General features: G+C 40.7%; 2 non-coding genes across 2 annotated transcripts; both read right to left on the reverse strand.

Moving 5' to 3' along the window:
• Positions 1–6,192: 6,192 nt before the first annotated feature.
• Positions 6,193–6,300, reverse strand: LOC112798421 (small nucleolar RNA R71). The gene has a single exon (XR_003200033.1). It is a non-coding gene; the product is annotated as a small nucleolar RNA R71 (small nucleolar RNA).
• A 14,484-nt stretch (positions 6,301–20,784) lies between these two features.
• On the reverse strand, positions 20,785–20,892 carry LOC112799244 (small nucleolar RNA R71). The gene has a single exon (XR_003200819.1). It is a non-coding gene; the product is annotated as a small nucleolar RNA R71 (small nucleolar RNA).
• Between the last annotated feature and the right edge of the window lie 2,904 nt (positions 20,893–23,796).

Raw genomic sequence — 23,796 nt, forward strand, 5'->3', positions numbered from 1 at the left:
GAAGCTCGTCACTGTCATTCAATCCTTGAATCCTACTCAGAATACCACAGACATGGTTTAGACCTTCCGGATTCTCTTGAATGCCGCCATCAATTCTAGCTTATACCACGAAGATTCTGGTTAAGGAATCCAAGAGATATTCACTCAATCTAAATTAGAATGGAGGTGGTTGTCAGGTACACGTTCATAGGTGAGAATGATGATGAGTGTCACGGATCATCACATTCATCAAGTTGAAGAACAAGTGATATCTTAGAATAGAAGCAAATGTGATTGCTTGAAAAACAGTAGTAATTGCATTAATCCATCAAGACACAGCAGAGCTCCTCACCCCCAACCATGGGGTTTAGAGACTCATGCTGTAGAAGATACAATAGAAAACGTGTAATGTGTCATGAGGTAGAGATACAATGTCAAAAGGTCATATTAATAGTGAACTAGTAACCTAGGATATACAGAAATGAGTAAATGACGTAAAAATCCACTTCTGGGGTCCACTTGGTGTGTGCTTGGGCTGAGCATTGAAGCTTTCATGTGTAGAGACTTTTTCTGGAGTTAAACGCCAGCTTTTGTGCCAGTTTGGGCGTTTAACTCCAATTTTTGTGCCAGTTCCGGCGTTAAACACTAGGAATTCTGAAGCTGATTTGCAATGCCGGTTTGGGCCATCAAATCTCGGGCAAAGTATGGACTATTATACATTGCTGGAAAGCCCAGGATGTCTATATTCCAACGCAATTGAGAGCGCACTAATTGGGCTTCTGTAGCTCCAGAAAATCCACATCGAGTGCAGGGAGGTCAGAATCCAACAGCATCTGCAGTCCTTTTCAGCATCTGAATCAGATTTTTGCTCAGGTCCCTCAATTTCAGCCAGAAATTACCCGAAATCACAGAAAAACATATAAACTCATAGTAAAGCCCAGAAAAGTAAATTTTAAATAAAAACTAATAAAAACATACTAAAAACTAACTAAAATGTACTAAAAACATACTAAAAACAGTGCCAAAAAGCGTATAAATTATCTGCTCATCAGCAGAGATTACCTCAAAAGAGACAGGATCCTGGGAAGTTCTCAATACCTTGTACCATAGGCACCATGACCTTTAAGAAGGCTCTATGTGACCTAGGGTCAAGCATAAACCTCATACCTCTCTCTGTAATGGTGAAGCTAGGGATCTTTGAGGTACAAGCTGCAAGAATCTCACTAGAGATGGCAGACAATTCAAGAAAACAAGCTTATGGACTTGTAGAGGATGTTCTGGTAAAGATTAAAGACCATTACATCCCTGCTGATTTCATAGTCCTAGAGACTGGGAAGTGCATGGATGAATCCATCATCCTTGGCAGACCCTTCCTAGCCACAGCAAAGGCTGCGATTGATGTTGACAGAGGAGAATTGATCATTCAAGTGAATGAAGAATCCATTGTATTTAAGGCTCAAGGATATCCCTCTGTAACCATGGAGAGGAAGCATGAAGAGCTTCTCTCAAAACAGAGTCAAATAGAGCCCCCACAGTCAAACTCTAAGTTTGGTGTTGGGAGGCCACAACCAACTTCTAAGGTTGGTGTTGAACCCCCACATTCAAACTCTAAGTTTGGTGTTGGAAGGTTCCAACATTGCTCTAAACATCTGTGAGGCTCCATGAGAGCCCACTGTCAAGCTACTGACATTAAAGAAGCGCTTGTTGGGAGGCAACCCAATGTTATATTTATCTATTTTTCGTTGTTATTTTATGTTTTCTATAGGTTGATGATCATGGAAAGTCACAAAATCAATTGAAAAAGCAAAAACAGAATGAAAAATAGAAAGAAAAATAGCACACCCTGGAGGAAAATTTGCTGGCATTTAAACGACAGTGAAGATAGCAAAATGGGCGTTTAACGCCCAGTCTGGCACCATTCTGGGCGTTTAACGCCAGAAAGGGGGAACAGACTGGCGTTTAACGCCAGGAAGGGGCAAGAAGTTGGCGTTAAACGCCAGAAATGGGCACCAGCCGGCGTTTAACACCAGAATTGGCAGAAGGAGCATTTTTGCTCGCCACTTGGTGTAGGGATGAATTTTCCTTGACACCTCAGGATTTGTGGACCCCACAGGATCCCCACCTACCCCACCACTCTCTTTCTTCTTCACCCATTCACCAATCACCTCAACACCTCTTCCCCAAAAACCCCTCACCTATCAAATCCCACTATTCTCTTCACCACTCACATCCATCCTTCATAAAACCCTACCTACCTCACCATTCAAATTCAAACCATTTTCGCTCCCAAACCCACCCATTACGGCCGAACCATACACCCCCTCTCCACTCCTATATAAACCCATCTTCACTCCTTCATCTTCCCACTAGCAACCGGTCCGAAGTTACTATAGACCGGGCTATCATGATTCATAGCATCATGATTGGAGAGGAAGTAGAAGTTCATGAGGTTATATCCCAAGATCTTTATAAGGTGGCAGATGATGAGCGGATAATTTGTACGCTTTTTGGCATTGTTTTTAGTATGTTTTTAGTATGATCTAGTTAGTTTTTAGTATATTTTTATTAGTTTTTAGTTAAAATTCAATTTTCTGGACTTTACTATGAGTTTGTGTTTTTTTCTGTGATTTCAGGTATTTTCTGGCTGAAATTGAGGGACCTGAGCAAAAATCTGATTCAGAGACTAAAAAGGACTGCAGATGCTGTTGGATTCTAACCTCCCTGCACTCGAAGTGGATTTTCTGGAGCTACAGAAGCCCAATTGGCGCGCTCTCAACGGCGTTGGAAAGTAGACATCCTGGGCTTTCCAGAAATATATGATAGTCTATACTTTGCCCAAGATTTGATGGCCCAAACCGGCGTTCAAAGTCACCCTCAGAATTCCCAGCGTTAAACGCCGGAACTGGCACCAAAGTGGGAGTTAAACGCCCAAACTGGCATAAAAGCTGGCGTTTAACTCCGAGAAGAGTCTCTACACGAAAATGCTTCAATGCTCAGCCCAAGCACACACCAAGTGGGCCCGGAAGTGGATTTTTATGTCATTTACTCATCTCTGTACACCCTAGGTTACTAGTTTTCTATATATAGGACCCTTTTACTATTGTATTGGAATCTTTGGATCATTTTAGATCTTTTGATCATCTTCGGACATCTAGTTCTTAGATCATTGGGAGGCTGGTCTCACGGCCATGCCTAGACCTTGTTCTTATATATTTTTCAACGGTGGAGTTTCTACACACCATAGATTAAGGTGTGGAGCTCTGCTGTACCTCGAGTATTAATGCAATTACTATTGTTCTTCTATTCAATTCCGCTTGTTCTTGTTCTAAGATACCACTTGTTCTTCAACTTGATGAATGTGATGATCCGTGACACTCATCATCTTTCTCACCTATGAACGTGTGCCTGACAACCACCTCCGTTCTACCTTAGATTGGGTGGATATCTCTTGGATTCCTGATACACGATGCATGGTTGATCGCCTGACAACCGAGCCAGCCATTCCGTGAGATCAGAGTCTTCGTGGTATAGGCTAGAACTGATGGCGACATTCAAGAGAATCCGGAAGGTCTAACCTTGTCTGTGGTATTCTGAGTAGGATTCAATGATTGAATGACTGTGACGAGCTTCAAACTCCTGAGGGCGGGGCGTTAGTGACAGACGCAAAAGAATCACTGGATTCTATTCCGGCCTGATTGAGAACCGACGGATGGATAGCCGTGCCGTGACAGGGTGCGTTGAACATTTCCACTGAGAGGATGGGAGGTAGCCACTGACAACGGTGAAACCCTTGCATAAGCTTGCCATGGAAAGGAGTAAGAAGGATTGGATGAAGACAGTAGGAAAGCAGAGAGACGGAAGGGACCAAGCATCTCCATTCGCTTATCTGAAATTCCCACCAATGAATTGCATAAGTATCTCTATCTTTATCTTTATGTTTTATTCGTATATCACCCATATCCATTTGAGTTTGCCTGACTAAGATTTACAAGGTGACCATAGCTTGCTTCATACCAACAATCTCTGTGGGATCGACCCTTACTCGCATAAGGTTTATTACTTGGACGACCCAGTACACTTGCTGGTTAGTTGTGCGAAGTTGTAGTGATCACAATTTCGTCCACCAAGTTTTTGGCGCCGTTGCCGGGGATTGTTCGAGTATGGACAACTGACGGTTCATCTTGTTGCTTAGATTAGGTATTTTTTTTTCAGAGTTCTTAAAAATGAATTCTAGTGTTTCATGATGATCTGTTGAAGTCTGGCTGGCTGTGAAGCCATGTCTAATTTCATTGGACCGAGGTTTCAACTTATCATCACAAGAGCTTGTTGATTTCTATCAATCTTGCTGTTGGAGCAGTGATCTGCTAAGGCTTGGCTGGCCTTTGGCCATGTCTAGTGTTTTGGACCGAAGCTTTCTTTGAAAGCTTGGCTGGCTGTGAAGCCATGTCTAATTCCTGGACCGGAGTCTTAGACTAAACATTGCATGATTCCTGGAATTCTCATTAAGAATTTTGATACCTTTATTTCCCTTTTCCACCTAATTTTCGAAAAAGCACAAAAAAATTTAGAAAATCATAAAATCCAAAAATTTCTTGTTTGAGTCTAGAGTCTCATTTTAAATTTGGTGTCAATTGCATGTTTCTGTTTTTCTTGCATTCATTCATGTGTCTTAAGGATCTTCAAGTTGTTCTTGATGATTTCTTACTCTGATCTTTGAATTCTCTCGACTTGAGTGTTTATGTGTCTCATATGCATTCTCATTAAGTGTCAGTAGTATACAAACTGCTAAGTTTGGTGTCTTGCATGCATTGTTATTTGATTTTAGTTGCATTTTGATTATTCCTCACTATTAAAAATCCAAAAATATTTTTAATTTGTGTCTTTTCAAGTCAACAATACAGAGAATTGAAGATTCAGAACATACTGCAGAGGAATTATACAAAAAAACCTGGGCGTTCAAAACGCCCAGTGAAGAAGACAGACTGGCGTTTAAACGCCAGCCAGGGTGCCTGGCTGGGCGTTTAACGCCCAAAAGGGTAGAGTTTTGGGCGTTAAACGCCAGAATGTGCACCATTCTGGGCGTTTAACGCCAGGATGGCACAAGAGGGAAGATTTTGTTTTTAATGCAAATTTTTTTTCAAGTTTTCAAAATTTTTCAAAATCAAATCTTTTTCAAATCATATCTTTTCAATCAAATCTTTTTCAAAATCAATTTCTTTCTATTTTTAAGGATACTTGCTATCAATTAATGATTTGATTCAACATTTCAAGTATGTTGCCTTTTCTGCTGAGAAAAGTTTAATGTTTGAATCATATCTTTTCTTGTTAGCCAAGTTATTAATTTTTAAAATCAAATCTTTTTAAAAATATTTTTCAAATCATATCTTTTTAACCATATCTTTTTCAAAATAGCTTTCAATCAAATCTTTTTGATTTCTAATTTCAAAATCTTTTTCAAAAATCACTTGATTTCTTTTCTATTCTTGGTTTTCGAAAATCAATTAAAGTTTTTCAAAATGTTTTTTTTTAAATATCTTACTTAATTTTCGAAAATTCTTCCCCTCTTCTCACATTCTTCTTCTACTTCTGCCTTCCATTTTTCTTTCCCTCTGACACCTCAAGGAATCTCTATACTATGACATAGAGGATTCCATATTTTCTTGTTCTCTTCTCTTTCATATGAGCAAGAGCAAAGACAAAAGCATTCTTGTTGAGGCTGACCCTGAACCTGAAAGGACCTTGAAGCGAAAACTAAGAGAAGCTAAGGCACAACTCTCTGTAGAGGACCTAACAGAAATCTTCAAAGAAGAAGAACCCATGGCAGCCGAAAACAACAACAATGCAAGGAAGGTGCTGGGTGACTTTACTGCACCTACTCCCGACTTCTATGGGAGAAGCATCTCTATCCCTGCCATTGGAGCAAACAACTTTAAGCTTAAGCCTCAATTAGTTTCTCTAATGCAACAGAATTGCAAGTTTCATGGACTTCCATTGGAAGATCCTCATCAGTTCTTAGCTGAGTTCTTGCAAATCTGTGACACTGTCAAGACTAATGGGGTTGACCCTGAGGTCTACAGACTTATGCTATTCCCTTTTGCTGTAAGAGACAGAGCTAGAATATGGTTGGACTCACAACCTAAAGAAAGCCTGAACTCTTGGGAAAAGCTAGTCAATGCCTTCTTGGCAAAGTTCTTTCCACCTTAAAAATTGAGTAAGCTTAGAGTGGAAGTCCAAACCTTTAGACAGAAGGAAGGAGAATCCCTCTATGAAGCTTGGGAAAGATACAAACAATTAATCAGAAAGTGTCCCACTGATATGCTTTCTGAATGGAGCATCATTGGAATTTTCTATGATGGTCTCTCTGAACTATCCAAGATGTCTTTGGATAGCTCTGCTGGAGGATCTCTTCATCTGAAGAAGACGCCTACAGAAGCTCAAGAGCTGATTGAAATGGTTGCAAATAACCAATTCATGTACACTTCTGAAAGGAATCCTGTGAACAATGGGACCAATCAGAAGAAAGGAGTTCTTGAGATTGACACTCTGAATGCCATACTGGCTCAGAATAAAATATTGACTCAACAAGTCAATATGATTTCTCAAAGTCTGTCTGGAATGCAAAATGCACCAAGCAGTACTAAGGAAGCTTCATCTGAAGAAGAAGCTTATGATCCTGAGAACCCTTCAATAGAAGAGGTGAATTACATGGGAGAACCCTATGGAAACACCTATAATCCTGCATGGAGAAATCATCCAAATCTCTCATGGAAGGATCAACAAAGACCTCAACAAGGTTTCAACAACAATAATGGTGGAAGAAACAGGTTTAGCAATAGCAAGACTTTTCCATCATCTTCTCAGCAACAGACAGAGAGTTTTAAGCAGAACACCTCTGACTTAGCAACCATGGTCTCTGATCTAATCAAAACCACTCAAAGTTTCATGAGTGAAACAAGGTCCTCCATTAGAAATTTGGAGGCACAAGTGGGTCAGCTGAGCAAGAAAATTACTGAACTCCCTCCTAGTACTCTTCCAAGCAATACAGAAGAAAATCCAAAAGGAGAGTGCAAAGCCATCAACATGGCCGAATTTGGAGAGGAGGAAGAGGCAGTGAACGCCACTGAGGAAGACCTCAATGGACGTCCACTGGCCTCCAATGAGTTCCTCAATGAGGAACCATGGGAATCTGAGGCTCAAAATGAGACCATAGAGATTCCATTGGACTTACTTCTGCCATTCATGAGCTCTGATGAGTATTCTTCCTCTGAAGAGGATGAGTATGTCACTGAAGAGCAAGTTGCTAAATACCTTGGAGCAATCATGAAGCTAAATGACAAGTTATTTGGGAATGAGACTTGGGAAGATGAACCCCCTTTGCTCACTAAGGAACTGGATGACTTGTCTAGGCAAAAACTACCTCAAAAGAGACAGGATCCTGGGAAGTTCTCAATACCTTGTACCATAGGCACCATGACCTTCAAGAAGGCCTTGTGTGACTTAGGGTCAAGTGTAAACCTCATGCCTCTCTCTGTAATGGAGAAGCTAGGGACCTTTGAGGTGCAAGCTGCAAAAATCTCACTAGAGATGGCAGACAACTCAAGAAAACAAGCTTATGGACTTGTAGAGGATGTTCTGGTAAAATTTGAAGACCATTACATCCCTGCTGATTTCATAGTCCTAGAGACTGGGAAGTGCATGGATGAATCTATCATCCTTGGCAGACCCTTCCTAGCCACAGCAAAGGCTGTGATTGATGTTGATAGAGGAGAATTGATCATTCAAGTGAATGAAGAATCCTTGGTGTTTAAGGCTCAAGGATATCCCTCTGTTATCATGGAGAGGATGCATGAAGAGCTTCTTTCAAAACAGAGTCAAACAGAGCCGCCACAGTCAAACTCTAAGTTTGGTGTTGAGAGGCCACAACCAACTTCTAAGTTTGGTGTTGAACCCCCACATTCAAACTCTAAGTTTGGTGTTGGGAGGTTCCAACATTGCTCTGAGCATCTCTGAGGCTCCATGAGAGCCCACTGTCAAGCTACTGACATTAAAGAAGCGCTTGTTGGGAGGCAACCCAATATTATATTTTATCTATTTTCCTTTGTTATTTTATGTTTTCTATAGGTTGATGATCATGAGAAGTCACAAAATCAATTGAAAAAGCAAAAACAGAATAAAAAACAGAAAGAAAAACAGCACACCCTGGAGGAGAGCGTGCTGGCGTTTAAACGCCAGTAAGGCTAGCTGTTGGGCGTTTAACGCCCAGTCTGGCACCATTCTGGGCGTTTAACGCCAAAAAGGGGCACCAGACTGGCGTTAAACGCCAGGAAAGGGCAAGAACTTGGCATTAAACGCCAGAAAGGGGCACCAGCCCGGCGTTTAACGCCAGAATTGGCACAAAACGCATTATTGCTTGCCACTTGGTGCAGGGATGACTTTTCCTTGACACCTCAGGATCTGTGGACCCCACAGGATCCCCACCTACCCCACCACTCTCTCTCTTCTTCACCCATTCACCAATCACCTCAACACCTCTTCCCCAAAAACCCTTCACCTATCAAATCCCATCTTTCTCTTCACCACTCACATCCATCCTTCATAAAACCTCACCTACCTCACCATTCAAATTCAAACCACTTTCCCACCCAAACCCTCCCCTACATGACCGAACCATCACCCCCCCACTCCTATATAAACCCTCCTTCACTCCTTCATTTTCACACACCATAAACACTACTTCTCCCCCTCTTTTTGGCCGAACACAAAGCCATTCCCTTCTTCTTCATTTCTTCTTCTTCTCCTCTCTTCTTTCTCCTTTTGCTCGAGGACGAGCAAACCTTTTAATTTTGGTGTGGTAAAAGCATTGCTTTTTGTTTTTCCATAACCATTTATGGCATCCAAGGCTGGAGAAACCTCTAGAAAGAGGAAAGGAAAGGCAAAAGCTTCCACCTCCGAGTCATGGGAGATGGAGAGATTCATCTCAAGGGTGCATCAAGACCACTTCTATGAAGTTGTGGCCTTGAAGAAGGTGATCCCCGAGGTCCCTTTCAAACTCAAAAAGAGTGAATATCCGGAGATCCGACATGAGATCCAAAGAAGAGGTTGGGAAGTTCTTACCAACCCCATTCAACAAGTCGGAATCTTAATGGTTCAAGAGTTCTATGCCAATGCATGGATCACCAAGAACCATGATCAAAGTATGAACCCGGACCCGAAGAATTGGCTTACTATGGTTCGGGGGAAATACTTGGATTTTAGTCCGGAAAATGTAAGGTTGGCATTCAACTTGCCCATGATGCAAGGAGATGAACATCCTTACACTAGAAGGGTCAACTTTGATCAAAGGTTGGACCAAGTCCTCACAGTCATTTGTGAAGAGGGCGCCCAATGGAAGAGAGATTCAAGAGGAAAGCCGGTTCAATTGAGAAGGCATGACCTCAAACCCATGGCTAGAGGATGGTTAGAGTTTATACAACGCTCAATCATTCCCACTAGCAACCGGTCCGAAGTTACCATAGACCGGGCTATCATGATTCATAGCATCATGATTGGAGAAGAAATAGAAGTTCATGAGGTTATAGCTCAAGAACTTTATAAGGTGGCGGACAAGTCCTCTACCTTGGCAAGGTTAGCCTTTCCTCACCTCATTTGTCACCTCTGTTATTCAGTTGGAGTTGACATAGAGGGAGACATCCCCATTGATGAGGACAAGCCCATCACTAAGAAGAAGATGGAGCACACAAGAGACCCCACTCATCATGAGATCCCTGAGATTCCTCAAGGGATGCACTTTCCTCCACAAAACTATTGGGAGCAACTAAACACCTCCCTAGGAGAATTGAGTTCCAACATGGGACAACTAAGGGTGGAGCACCAAGAACACTCTGTCCTCCTCCATGAAATTAGAGAAGATCAAAGAATCATGAGAGAGGAGCAACAAAGACAAAGAAGAGACATTGAGGAGCTCAAGCACTCCATAGGATCTTCAAGAAGAAGAACAAGCCGCCATCACTAAGGTGGACCCGTTCTTTATTTTCCTGTTTTTCGAATTTTAGTGCTTATGTTTGTCTATGTTTGTGTCTTGTGATCATTAGTGTCTTAGTGTCTATGCCTAAAAGTTATGAATGTCCTATGAATCCATCACCTCTCTTAAATAAAAAATGTTCTTAATTGAAAAAGAGTAGAATTGCATGAATTCTGAATTTTATAACAATTTAATTATTTTGATGTGGTGGCAATACTCTTGTTTTCTGAATGTATGCTTAAACAGTGCATATGTCTTTTGAATTTGTGGTTCATGAATGTTGGCTCTTGAAAGAATGATGAAAAAGGAGACATGTTACTGAGGAACTAAAAAATCATTAAAATGATTCTTGAAGCAAGAAAAAAGCAGTGAATTCAAAAAAAAAAAGAAAAAATATTCGAAAAAAAAAGAAAGAGAAAAAGAAAGAAAAAGAAAGAAATAAAGTTGTGATCCAAGGCAAAAAGAGTGTGCTTAAGAACCCTGGACACCTCTAATTGGGGACTCTAGCAAAGCTGAGTCACAATCTGAAAAGGTTCACCCAATTATGTGTCTGTGGCATGTATGTATCCGGTGGTAATACTGGAAGACAAAGTGCTTTGGGCCACGGCCAAGACTCACTAAGTAGCTATGTGCAAGAATCATCATACTTAACTAGGAGAATCAATGACACTATCTGGATTCTGAGTTCCTAAAGAAGCCAATCATTCTGAATTTCAAAGGATAGAGTGAGATGCCAAAACTATTCAGAGGCAAAAAGCTAAAAGCCCTGCTCATCTAATTAATACTGATCTTCATAGATGTTTTTGGAATTCATTGCATATTCTCTTCTTTTTATCTTATTTGATTTTCAGTTGCTTGAGGACAAGCAACAATTTAAGTTTGGTGTTGTGATGAGCGGATAATTTGTACGCTTTTTGGCATTGTTTTTAGTATGTTTTTAGTATGATCTAGTTAGTTTTTAGTATATTTTTATTAGTTTTTAGTTAAAATTCACTTTTCTGGACTTTACTATGAGTTTGTGTGTTTTTTTGTGATTTCAGGTATTTTCTGGCTGAAATTGAGGGACCTGAGCAAAAATTTGATTCAGAGACTAAAAAGGACTGCAGATGCTGTTGGATTCTGACCTCCCTGCACTCGAAGTGGATTTTCTGGAGCTACAGAAGCCCAATTGGCGCGCTCTCAACGGCATTGGAAAGTAGACATCCTGGGCTTTCCAGCAATATATGATAGTCCATACTTTGCCCATAATTTGATGGCCCAAACCGGCGTTCAAAGTCACCCTCAGAAATCCCAGCGTTAAACGCCGGAACTGGCAGCAAAGTGGGAGTTAAACGCCCAAACTGGCATAAAACCTGGCGTTTAACTCCAAGAAGAGTCTCTACACGAAAATGCTTCAATGCTCAGCCCAAGCACAGACCAAGTGGGCCCGGAAGTGGATTTTTATGTCATTTACTCATCTCTGTACACCCTAGGTTACTAGTTTTCTAAATATAGGACCTTTTTACTATTGTATTGGAATCTTTGGATCATTTTAGATCTTTTGATCATCTTCGGACATCTAGTTCTTAGATCATTGGGAGGCTGGCCTCACGGCCATGCCTAGACCTTGTTCTTATGTATTTTTCAACGGTGGAGTTTCTACACACCATAGATTAAGGTGTGGAGCTCTGCTGTACCTCGAGTGTTAATGCAATTACTATTGTTCTTCTATTCAATTCCACTTGTTCTTGTTCTAAGATACCACTTGTTCTTCAACTTGATGAATGTGATGATCCGTGACACTCATCATCATTCTCACCTATGAACGTGTGCCTGACAACCACCTCCGTTCTACCTTAGATTGGGTGGATATCTCTTGGATTCCTGATACACGATGCATGGTTGATCGCCTGACAACCGAGCGCTCGCCTGACAACCGAGCCAGCCATTCCGTGAGATCAGAGTCTTCGTGGTATAGGCTAGAACTGATGGCGGCATTCAAGAGAATCCGGAAGGTCTAACCTTGTCTGTGGTATTCTGAGTAGGATTCAGTGATAGAATGACTGTGACGAGCTTCAAAGTCCTGAGGGCGGGGCGTTAGTGACAGACGCAAAAGAATCACTAGATTCTATTCCGGCCTGATTGAGAATCGACGGATGGATAGCCGTGCCGTGACAGGGTGCGTTGAACATTTCCACTGAGAGGATGGGAGGTAGCCACTGACAACGGTGAAACCCTTGCATAAGCTTGCCATGGAAAGGAGTAAGAAGGATTGGATGAAGACAGTAGGAAAGCAGAGAGACGGAAGGGACCAAGCATCTCCATTCGCTTATCTGAAATTCCCACCAATGAATTGCATAAGTATCTCTATCTTTATCTTTATGTTTTATTCGTATATCACCCATATCCATTTGAGTTTGCCTGACTAAGATTTACAAGGTGACCATAGCTTGCTTCATACCAACAATCTCTGTGGGATCGACCCTTACTCGCGTAAGGTTTATCACTTGGACGACCCAGTACACTTGCTGGTTAGTTGTGCGAAGTTGTAGTTATCACAATATCGTCCACCAGCAGACAAGTCCTATACCTTAGCAAGGTTAGCCTTCCCTCATCTCATTTGTCACCTCTGTTATTCAGTTGGAATTAACATAGAGGAAGACATCCTCATTGATGAGGACAAGCCCATCACTAAGTAAAGGATGGAGCAAACAAGAGATCCCACTCATCATGAAATTCCTGAGATGCCTCAAGGGATGCACTTTTCTCCACAAAACTATTGGGAGCAAATCAACACCTCCCTAGGAGAATTGAGTTCCAATATGGGACAACTAAGGGTGGAGCACCAAGAACATTCCATCCTGCTCCATGAAATTAGAGAAGATCAAAGAATCATGAGAGAGGAGCAACAAAGGCAAGGAAGAGACATTGAGGAGCTCAAGCACTCCATAAGATCTTCAAGAGGAAGAACAAGCCGCCATCACTAAGGTGGACCCGTTCTTTAGTCTCCTTGTCCTTTATTTCTCTATTTTTCGAATTTTTATGCTTATGTTTATCTATGTTTGTGTCTTATGATCATTAGTGTCTTAGTGTCTATGCCTTAAAGTTATGAATGTCCTATGAATCCATCACCTTTCTTAAATGAAAAATGTTCTTAATTGAAAAAGAGAAGAATTGCATGAATTTTGAATTTTATAACAGATTAATTATTTTGATGTGGTGGCAATACTTTTGGTTTCTGAATGTATGCTTGAACAGTGCATATGTCTTTTGAATTTATTGTTCATGAATGTTGGCTCTTGAAAGAATGATGAAAAAGGAGACATGTTACTGAGGATCTAAAAATCCATAAGAATGATTCTTGAAGCAAGAAAAAGCAGTGAATACAAAAAAAAGAGAGAAAGAGAGGAAAAAGAAAAAGAAAAAAAATAAAGTCATGATCCAAGGCAAAAAGAGTGTGCTTAAGAACCTTGGACACCTCTAATTGGGGACTCTAGCAAAGCTGAGTCACAATCTGAAAATGTTCACCCAGTTATGTGTCTGTGGCATGTATGTATCCGGTGGTAATACTGGAAGACAGAGTGCTTTGGGCCACGGCCAAGACTCATAAAGTAGCTGTGTTCAAGAATCATCATACTTAACTAGGAGAATCAATAACACTATCTGGATTCTGAGTTCCTATAGAAGCCAATCGTTCTGAATTTCAAAGGATAGAGTGAGATGCCAAAACTGTTCAGAGGCAAAAAGTTACAAGCCCCGCTCATCTAATTAATACTGATCTTCATAGATGTTTTTGGAATTCATTGCATATTCTCTTTTTTTATATCTTATTTGACTTTCAGTTGCTTGGGGACAAGCAACAATTTAAGTTTGGTGTTGTGATGAGCGGATAATTTATACGCTTTTTGGCATTGTTTTTAGTATGTTTTTAGTATGTTTTAGTTAGTTTTTATTATATTTTTATTAGTTTTTATTTAAAATTAACTTTTCTGGATTTTACTATGAGTTTGTGCGTTTTTCTGTGATTTCAGGTATTTTCTGGCTGAAATTGAGGGACCTGAGCAAAAATCTGATTCAGAGGCTGAAAAGGACTGCAGATGCTATTGGATTCTGACCTCCCTGCACTTGAAGTGGATTTTCTGGAGCTGCAGAAGCCCAATTGGCGCGCTCTCAATTGCTTTGGAAATTACACATCCTGGGCTTTCCAGTAATGTATAATAGTCTATACTTTGCCCGAGATTTGATGGCCCAAACAGGCGTTCCAAGTCAGCTCAAGAATTCTGGCGTAAAATGCCGGAACTGGCACAAAAGCTGGCGTTTAACTCTAAAAAAAGTCTCTACACATGAAAGCTTCAATGCTCAGCCCAAGCACACACCAAGTGGGCCCAGAGGTGAATTTTTATGTCATTTACTCATCTTTGTAAACCTAAGCTACTAGTTCTCTACAAATAGGACCTTTTGCTATTCTATTTGACATCTTTTGATCATGTTTTTATGATTGAACCCCTCTTTGGGAGGCTGGCCATTCGGCCATGCCTAGATCTTGTTCTTATGTATTTTCAACGGTCGAGTTTCTACACACCATAGATTAAGGTGTGGAGCTCTGCTGTACCTCGAGTATTAATGCAATTACTACTGTTCTTCTATTCAATTCAGCTTACTCTTGTTCTAAGATATTCATTTGCACCCAAGAACATGATGAATGTGATGATTATGTGATGCTTATTGATGAGCGGATAATTTGTACGCTTTTTGGCATTGTTTTTAGTATGTTTTTAGTATGATCTAGTTAGTTTTTAGTATATTTTTATTAGTTTTTAGTTAAAATTCACTTTTCTGGACTCTACTACGAGTTTGTGTGTTTTTCTGTGATTTCAGGTATTTTCTGGCTGAAATTGAGGGACCTGAGCAAAAATCTGATTCAGAGACTGAAAAGGACTGCAGATGCTGTTGGATTCTGACCTCCCTGCACTCGAAGTGGATTTTCTGGAGCTACAGAAGCCCAATTGGCGCGCTCTCAATGGCGTTGGAAAGTAGACATCCTGGGCTTTCCAGCAATATATGATAGTCCATACTTTGCCCAAGATTTGATGGCCCAAACCGGCGTTCAAAGTCACCCTCAGGCTTTCCAGCGTTAAACGCCGGAACTGGCACAATGATGGGAGTTAAACGCCCAAACTGGCACCAAAGCTGGCATTTAACTCCCAAAAGAGTCTCTACACAAAAATGGTTCAATGCTCAGCCCAAGCACACACCAAGTGGGCCCGGAAGTGGATTTTTATGTCATTTACTCATCTCTGTAAACCCTAGGCTACTAGTTCTCTATATATAGGACCTTTTACTATTGTATTTTCATCTTCTGATCTTTGGATCTTTGGAATCTTTTGATCTTTAGATCTTTTGATCACCTTGGGAGGCTGGCCATTCGGCCATGCCTAGACCTTGTTCTTATGTATTTTCAACGGTGGAGTTTCTACACACCATAGATTAAGGTGTGGAGCTCTGCTGTACCTCGAGTATTAATGCAATTACTATTGTTCTTCTATTCAATTCCGCTTGTTCTTGTTCTAAGATATCACTTGTTCTTCAACTTGATGAATGTGATGATCCGTGACACTCATCATCATTCTCACCTATGAACGTGTGCCTGACAACCACCTCCGTTCTACCTTAGATTGGGTGGATATCTCTTGGATTCTTTAATCGGAATCTTCGTGGTATAAGCTAGAACTGATGGCGGCATTCAAGAGAATCCGGAAGGTCTAAACCTTGTCTGTGGTATTCTGAGTAGGATTCAATGATTGAATGACTGTGACGAGCTTCAAACTCGTGAGGGCGGGGCGTTAGTGACAGATGCAAAAGAATCACTGGATTCTATTCCGGCCTGATTGAGAACCGACAGATGGATAGCCGTGCCGTGACAGGGTGCGTTGAACATTTCCACTGAGAGGATGGGAGGTAGCCACTGACAACGGTGAAACCCTTGCATAAGCTTGCCATGGAAAGGAGTAAGAAGGATTGGATAAAGACAGTAGGAAAGCAGAGAGACGGAAGGGACCAAGCATCTTCATACGCTTATCTGAAATTCCCACCAATGAATTGCATAAGTATCTCTATCTTTATCTTTATGTTTCATTCGTATATCACCCATACCCATTTGAGTTTGCCTGACTAAGATTTACAAGGTGACCATAGCTTGCTTCATACCAACAATCTCTGTGGGATCGACCCTTACTCGCGTAAGGTTTATTACTTGGACGACCCAGTACACTTGCTGGTTAGTTGTGCGAAGTTGTAGTGATCACAATTTCGTCCACCACTTATCATCATTCTCACTTATGATCGCGTTCCTGACAACCACTTCCGTTCTACAAGCAAACAAGGCTTGAATGTTTATCTCTTGGATTTCTTAATCAGAATCTTCGTGGTATAAGCTAAAATTGATGGCGGCATTCAAGAGAATCCGGAAGGTCTAAACCTTGTCTGCGGTATTCTGAGTAGGATTCATGGATTGAATGACTGTGACGAGCTTCAAACTCCTGAAGGCTGGGCGTTAGTGACAGACGCAAAAGAATCACTGGATTCTATTCCAACCTGATTGAGAATCGACAGATGATTAGCCATGCTGTGACAGAGCGCGTTGAACATTTTCACTGAGAGGACGGGACTGTAGCCATTGACAACGGTGATGCCCAACATACAGCTTGCCATGGAAAGGAGTAAGAAGGATTGGATGAAGACAGTAGGAAAGCAGAGAGACGAAAGGGACGGAGCATCTCCATACGCTTATCTGAAATTCTCACCAATGAATTACATAAGTATCTCTATCTTTATTTTATGCTTTATTCATAAATCATCTATAACCATTTGAATCTACCTGACTGAGATTTACAAGATGACCATAGCTTGCTTCATACCAACAATCTCCGTGGGATCGACCCTTACTCGCGTAAGGTTTATTACTTGGACGACTCAGTGCACTTGCTGGTTAGTTGTGCGAAGTTGTGATAAAGAGTTGAGATTGCAAATGAGGGTACCATGTTGATGGCGCCATTGATGATCACAATTTCATGCACCAGTTGTTTCCACAACCAAGTCTATTACCGTCTCCACCGCTGATGAGCGGATAATTTGTACACTTTTTGGCATTGTTTTTAGTATGTTTTTAGTATGATCTAGTTAGTTTTTAGTATATTTTTATTATTTTTTAGTTAAAATTCACTTTTCTGGACTTTACTATGAGTTTGTGTGTTTTTCTGTGATTTCAGGTATTTTCTGGCTGAAATTGAGGGACCTGAGCAAAAATCTGATTCAGAGACTGAAAAGGACTGCAGATGCTGTTGGATTCTGACCTCCCTGCACTCGAAGTGGATTTTCTGGAGCTACAGAAGCCCAATTGGCGCGCTCTCAACGGCGTTGGAAAGTAGACATCCTGGGCTTTCCAGCAATATATGATAGTCCATACTTTGCCCAAGATTTGATGGCCCAAACCGGCGTTCAAAGTCACCTACAGAAATCCTAGCGTTAAACGCCGGAACTGGCACCTAAATGGGAGTTAAACGCCCAAACTGGCATAAAAGCTGGCGTTTAACTCCAAGAAGAGTCTCTACACGAAAATGCTTCATTGCTCAGCCCAAGCACACACCAAGTGGGCCCGGAAGTGGATTTTTATGTCTTTTACTCATCTCTGTACACCCTAGGCTACTAGTTCTCTATATATAGGACCTTTTACTATTGTATTGGGATCTTTTGATCATGTTTTGATGATTGAACCCTCTTTGGGAGGCTGGCCATTCGGCCATGCCTAGACTTTGTTCTTATGTATTTTCAACGGTGGAGTTTCTACACACCATAGATTAAGGTGTGGAGCTCTGCTGTACCTCGAGTGTTAATGCAATTACTATTGTTCTTCCATTCAATTTCGCTTATTCTTTATCCAAGATATCACTTGTTCTTCAACCTGATGAAGGTGATGATTGACGCCCATCACCATTCTCACCCATGAACAAGGTGACTGACAACCATTCTTGTTCTACAAGCATTCGAGGCTCTAGTGAATATCTCTTGGATTCTTTAATCGGAATCTTCGTGGTATAGGCAGGACCTGATGGCGGCATTCAAGAGAATCCGGAAGGTCTAAACCTTGTCTGTGGTATTCTGAGTAGGATTCAATGATTGAATGACTGTGACGTGCTTCAAACCTGTAACCTACTGGGCGTTAGTGACAAACGCAAAAGAGGGATTCTATTCCGGTAGGGGAGGGAACCACACCGGTGATTGGCAGCACTGTGACAGAGTGCGTGCATTAGCTTTCACTGCGAGGATGGGAGGTAGCTGCTGACAACAGTGAAACCCTACACGAGCTTGCCATGGAAAGGAGTAAGAAGGATTGGATGAAGGCAGTAGGAAAGCAGAGAGACGGAAGGGAAGGCATCTTCATTCGCTTATCTGAAGCTATCACCAATGATATACATAAGTATCTCTATCTTTATCTTTATGCTTTATTCGTTTATCACTATACCCATTTGAGTCTGCCTGACTGAGATTTACAAGGTGACCATAGCTTGCTTCATACCACCAATCTCCGTGGGATCGACCCTTACTCGCGTAAGGTATTACTTGGACGACCCAGTGCACTTGCTGGTTAGTTGTGCGGAGTTGCAAAAGTGTTATTGCAATTTCGTGCACCAAGTTTTTGGCACCGTTGCCGGGGATTGTTCTTGTGTATGGACAACTGACGGTTCATCTTGTTGCTTAGATTAGGTATTATTTTTCTTCAGAGTTCTTAAGAATGAATTCTAGTGTTTCTATGTGATGTTCTTATCATCACCAAAGCTGATTGATCATCATCAATTTAGCTCTTGAATGCAATGTCCTGCTGAAGCTTAGCTAGCTATGTCTAATTCCTTTAGACTAAAGCTTTAGACTAACATTGCATGATTCCTGGAATTCTCATTAAGAATTTTGAAACCTTTATTTCCTTTTTCACTTAATTTTCGAAAAATCCAAAAAAAATTTTCAAAATCATAAAAAACCAAAAATATTTCTTGTCTAAGTCTAGTGTCTCATTTTAAGTTTGGTGTCAATTGCATGTTTTTGTTCTTCTTGCATTTTTTGAATTCATGCATGTGTCTTCATTAATCTTCAGGTTGTTCTTGATGATTTCCTCGTTTTGATCCTTGAATTCTATTGACTTGAGTGTTTTGTTGTTTCTTATGTGCATTATCATCTTGATAGTGTCAGTAGTATACAAACTGCTAAGTTTGGTGTCTTGCATGCATTTGATTTTAGTTGCATTTTAATTATTCCTTATTATTAAAAATCCAAAAATATTTTTAATTTGTGTCTTTTCAAGTCAATAATACAGAGAATTGAAGATTCAGAACATACTGCAGAGGAATCACACAGAAAAAGCTGGGCATTCAAAAATGCCCAGTGAAGAAGACAGACTGGCGTTTAAACGCCAGCCAGGGTGCCTGGCTGGGCGTTTAACGCCCAAAAAGGTAGTAGTTTGGGCGTTAAACGCCAGAATGTGCACATTCTGGGCGTTTAACGCCAGGATGGCACAAGGGGGAAGATTTTGTTTTCAAATCAAATTTTTTTTTCAAGTTTTCAAAGTTTTTCAAAATCAAATCTTTTTCAAATCAAATCTTTTCAATCAAATCTTTTTCAAAATCAATTTCTTTCCTTTTTCAAAGATACTTACTAACAATTAATGATTTGATTGAACATTTTTTGCCTTTTCTGTTGAGGAAGGTTTTATGTTTGATTCATATCTTTTCTTGTTAGGCAAGTCATTAATTTTTAAAATCATATCTTTTCAAATTGTTTTCAAATCATATCTTTTAAAATTGTTTTCAAATCATATTTTCTCAATCACATTTTTTTTAAAACCAATCATATCTTCTTAATCACATCTTTTTCAAAATGGTTTTCAATCAAATCTTTTTAACTTCTAATTTCAAAGTCCTTTTCAAAAATCACTTGATTTCTTTCCCACTCTTATTTTCGAAAATCAATTAGTGTTTTTCAAAAATTTTTCAAAATCTTTTACTTAATTTTCGAAAATTACTTCCCTTCTTCTCACATCCTTCTGTTTATGGACTAACACTATCCCTTAATGCGAAATTCGAACTCCATCTTCTTTGATAAGTTCGAATTTTCTACCTCTGTCTTCCATTCTTCTTTTCCTCTGACACCTTAAGGAATCTCTATACTGTGACATAGAGGATTCCATATTTTCTTGTTCTCTTCTCTTTCATATGAGCAGGAACAAAGACAAAGGCATTCTTGTTGAAGCTGACCCTGAACCTGAAAGGACCTTGAAGCGGAAGCTAAGAGAAGCTAAGGCACAACTCTTTATTGAGGACCTGACCGAATTCTTCAAAGAAGGAGAACCCATGGCAGCCGAAAATAACAACAATGCCAACAATGCAAGGAAGGTGCTGGGTGACTTTACTGCACCTATTCCCGACTTTTATGGGAGAAGCATCTCTATCCCTGCCATTGGAGCAAACAACTTTGAGCTTAAGCCTCAATTAGTTTCTCTAATGCAACAGAATTGCAAGTTCCATGGACTTCCAATGGAAGATCCTCATCAGTTCTTAGCTGAATTCTTGCAAATTTGTGACACAGTCAAGACCAATGGGGTAGACCCTGAGGTCTATAGACTGATGCTATTCCCTTTTGCTGTAAGAGACAGAGCTAGGATATGGTTGGATTCACAACCTAAAGAAAGCCTGGACTCATGGGAAAAGCTAGTCAATGCCTTCTTGGCAAAGTTCTTTCCACCTCAAAAATTGAGTAAGCTTAGAGTGGAAGTCCAAACCTTCAGACAGAAGGATGGTGAATCCCTCTATGAAGCTTGGGAAAGATACAAACAATTAATCAGAAAATGTCCGTCTGACATGCTTTCTGAATGGAGCATCATAGGTATTTTCTATGATGGTCTCTCTGAACTATCCAAGATATCTTTGGATAGCTCTGCTGGAGGATCTCTTCATCTGAAGAAGACGCCTACAGAAGCTCAAGAGCTAATTGAAATGGTTGCAAATAACCAATTCATGTACACTTCTGAAAGGAATCCTGTGAACAATGGGACTAGTCAGAAGAAAGGAGTTCTTGAGATTGATACTCTGAATGCCATTTTGGCTCAGAACAAGATATTGACTCAACAAGTCAATTTAATTTCTCAAAGTCTGTCTGGAATGCAAAATGCACCAAGAAGTACTAAGGATGCTTCATCTGAAGAAGAAGCTTATGATCCTGAGAACCCTTCAATGGAAAAGGTGAATTACCTAGGAGAACCCTATGGAAACACCTATAATTCTTCATGGAGAAATCACCCAAATTTCTCATGGAAGAATCAAGAGAGACCTCAACAAGGTTTCAACAACAATAATGGTGGAAGAAACAGGTTTAGCAATGGTAAACCTTTTCCATCATCTTCTCAGCAACAGACAGAGAATCCTAAGCATAACCCCTCTGACTTAGCTACCATGGTCTCTGATCTAATTAAAACCACTCAAAGTTTCATGAATGAAACAAGGTCCTCCATTAGAAATTTGGAGGCACAAGTGGGACAGCTGAGCAAGAAAATTACTGAACTCCCTCCAAGTACTCTCCCAAGCAATACAGAAGAAAATCCAAAAGGAGAGTGCAAAGCCATAAACATGGCCGAATTTGGAGAGGAAGAAGAGGAAGTGAACGCCACTGAGGAAGACCTCAATGGGCGTGCACTAAACTTCACTGAGTTCCCCAATAAGGAACCATGGGAATCTGAGGCTCAAAATGAGACCATAGAGATTCCATTGGACTTACTTCTGCCTTTCATGAGCTCTGATGAGTATTCTCCCTCTGAAGAGGATGAGTATGTCACTGAAGAGCAAGTTGCTAAATACCTTGGAGCAATCATGAAGCTAAATGACAAGTTATTTGGAAATGAGACTTGGGAGGATGAACCTCCTTTGCTCACCAAAGAACTGGATGACTTGTCTAGGCAGAAATTACCTCAAAAGAGACAAGATCCTGGGAAGTTTTCCATACCTTGTACCATAGGCACCATGACCTTCAAGAAGGCTCTGTGTGACTTAGGGTCAAGTGTAAACCTCATGCCTCTCTCTGTAATGGAGAAGCTAGGGATCTTTGAGGTACAAGCTGCAAAAATCTCACTAGAGATGGCAGACAACTCCAGAAAACAAGCTTATGGACTTGTAGAGAATGTCTTGGTTAAGATTGAAGACCATTACATCCCTACTGATTTCATAGTCCTAGAGACTGGGAAATGCATGGATGAATCCATCATCCTTGGCAGACCCTTCCTAGCCACAGCAAAGGCTGTGATTGATGTTGATAGAGGAGAGTTGATCATTCAAGTGAATGAAGAATCCTTGGTGTTTAAGGCCCAAGGATATACCTCTGTCATCATGGAGAGTAAGCATGACGAGCTTCTCTCAAATCAGAGGCAAGCAGAGCCCCCACAGTCAAACTCTAAGTTTGGTGTTGGGAGGCCACAACCAAACTCTAAGTTTGGTGTTGAACCCCCACATTCAAACTCTAAGTTTGGTGTTGGGAGGTTCCAACATTGCTCTGAGTATCTGTGAGGCTCCATGAGAGCCCTCTGTCAAGCTACTGACATTAAAGAAGCGCTTGTTGGGAGGCAACCCAATGTTATATTTTATCTATTTTCTTTTGTTATTTTACTTTATTTTGTAGGTTGATGATCATAAGAAGTCACAAAATTAATGAAAAAAGCAAAAACAGAATGAAAAACAGGAAGAAAAATAGCACACCCTGGAGGAAGATGCTGCTGGCGTTTAAACGCCAGTAAGCCTAGCAGTTGGGCGTTTAACGCCCAGTCTGGCACCATTCTGGGCGTTTAACGCCAGAAAGGGGCACCAGACTGGTGTTAAATGCCAGGAATGGGTAAGAGCCTGGCGTTAAACGCCAGGAATGGGCACCAGCCCGGCGTTTAACGCCAGAATTGGCTCAAAACGTGATTTTGAGTGCCATTTGGTGCAGGGATGACTTTTCCTTGACACCTCAGGATCTGTGGACCCCACAGGATCCCCACCTACCCCACCACTCTCTCTCTCTTCTTCCCCCATTCACCAATCACCTCAATACCTCTTCCCCAAACACCCTTCACCTATCAAATCCCATCTTTCTCTTCACCACTCACATCCATCCTTCATAAAACCACACAACCTCCTCCATCTCCTCCATTTTCTTCTTCTTCTACTCTCTTCTTTCTTCTTTTGCTCGAGGACGAGCAAACCTTTTAAGTTTGGTGTGGTAAAAGCATTGCTTTTTGTTTTTCCATAACCATTTATGGCATCTCAAGGGATGCACTTTCCTCCACAAGACTATTGGGAGCAACTGAACACCTCCCTAGGAGAATTAAGTTCCAACATGGGACAACTAAGGGTGGAGCACCAAGAACATTCCATCTCCCTCCCTGAAATTAGAGAAGATCAAAGAATCATGAGAGAGGAGCAACAAAGACAAGGAAGAGACATTGAGGAGCTCAAGCACTCCATAAGACCTTCAAGAGGAAGAACAAGCCGCCATCACTAAGGTGGACCCGTTCTTTAATCTCCTTGTTCTTTATTTTCTTGTTTTTCGAAAATTTATGCTTTATGTTTATCCATGTTTATGTCTTATGATCATTAGTGTCTTAGTGTCTATGCCAAAAAGTTATATGAATCCATCAACTTTCTTAAATGAAAACTGTTTTTATTACAAAAGAACAAGAAGTACAGGATTTCAAATTCATCTTTAAAACTAGCTTAATTAGATTGATGTGGTGACAATACTTT

Source organism: Arachis hypogaea, chromosome 4 (genome assembly GCF_003086295.3).
Source record: "Arachis hypogaea cultivar Tifrunner chromosome 4, arahy.Tifrunner.gnm2.J5K5, whole genome shotgun sequence".
Classification (NCBI taxonomy): Eukaryota; Viridiplantae; Streptophyta; class Magnoliopsida; order Fabales; family Fabaceae; genus Arachis; species Arachis hypogaea.